Genomic DNA, 1,430 nt, shown 5'->3' on the forward strand with positions numbered 1-1,430 from the left:
CCTGTCCATACGAAGTAATATATAAGTCAATGGATGCAAACTGCCATTATAATCACTTAATTATCGTACATTGCCTTTAGAATCTTGTAATAATTGATAGTCTAGCGAGCACGGACTCCTGCAATAGGGATCGCATTCTAAGTTATTTTCCGTTGAAACTTTATTATCCCGGTTGCGTTTGTTTTTTATCATGTCTGGTCCTGCGCATGGCTGCCATTTCACTTGATGGTTAATGATGAGACAGCACAAGTTGGATCCACAGAATTTAGTGTAGTTGAAGAAGTGGTAAAAAAGCTTGAGTTTGTCACCGTGCTGATGTCTAGTGAAACCTCGTCGTTGTCGTCAATCAATAGACGTCCGGCTGTTCGATTGCGGTAGAATGACAGCTACAATGTCACGATCACAATCACCTCTGATTACGGCTACATTACTGCAGCAAGAATACTATAAATTCAGCCAATCACAACATTCAAACATACAAAAATATATGATAAGTAATTAGTTATCGTCGTCTGCCTCGTCTTGGCAAACAATTCACGCACATTTCACGCACTGTCTAAGCAACACCTTGTGCTATGGCCAAATAAGCCGATGCGCAAGCGACTTAATAGGCACGACTTCATGCCGTCGTTGCGTGGTTGCATCTTGCACCTCTGACCCAGGTCGATTTAAATTTATCGGTCATCGATCTTTGAAAGTCCGAATTTGGTCACTCACCGTCTTTCTTGTCGTCACCGATTTCCACGTTCCAAACATAGGTACCTATAGTACACGACAGGTCGGGATAGCAATCGGGGTATGAGGCGGAGTGTTCAAGACATTCGCCTGCAATAATAGTGCGAGCAATAGCGCAAGAACTTTATTGGCTATTTTTCTACAACAGGACATTTCTCTTCATATTATTGTTGGTTTGGTGTGACGTGTCCCGGAATTGTCTCCAGTTTTTAATTAATTAAATAAGTGTTTAAGTTCAGTTCCTGTATTTTACTGACCTCTAACACCCATTAAATACATTGGTCCTTCGAGCCGGATTGTACCAGAAATTCCAGGTCATGTGTAGTGGTCAATTGGTCATAGGTTATGGATTTGACAATGTGTAAATTTTAGTCAAAGTTAATCTTAAAAAACTGTTAAATTGTGATAGTATGTGCCTAGATTAAATATATTTTAACATTTAACGTTTAGTAGCATGTTAATAATCAAATAGATATAGATTTCACATTGTAACATTGTCTAATTTTACAAACCTAACTTTGAGATTTTTACAAACTTTGACATTAAACTATTGTATCAATAATTGTTGTTTTAGGTATCTACTGTGTAAAAATATAAATTGTTTATATAGTTATTACATTATTATTGTATCAAATTCCAGGTTTTGCACTCGTCTCCCAAGAATGGCCGAAATTAATGAGTTAACGAAAAAACGG

The 1,430-nt window shown here is 37.5% G+C and overlaps 1 protein-coding gene across 1 annotated transcript in view; it reads left to right on the plus strand.

Moving 5' to 3' along the window:
• Prosbeta1 (proteasome beta1 subunit) overlaps positions 1–1,430 on the plus strand; it is a 276,237-nt gene that overhangs the window by 150,575 nt on the left and 124,232 nt on the right. The gene's annotated exons all lie outside the window — the stretch shown is intronic.

This window comes from Maniola hyperantus, chromosome 4 (assembly GCF_902806685.2).
Source record: "Maniola hyperantus chromosome 4, iAphHyp1.2, whole genome shotgun sequence".
NCBI classification, from domain to species: Eukaryota; Metazoa; Arthropoda; class Insecta; order Lepidoptera; family Nymphalidae; genus Maniola; species Maniola hyperantus.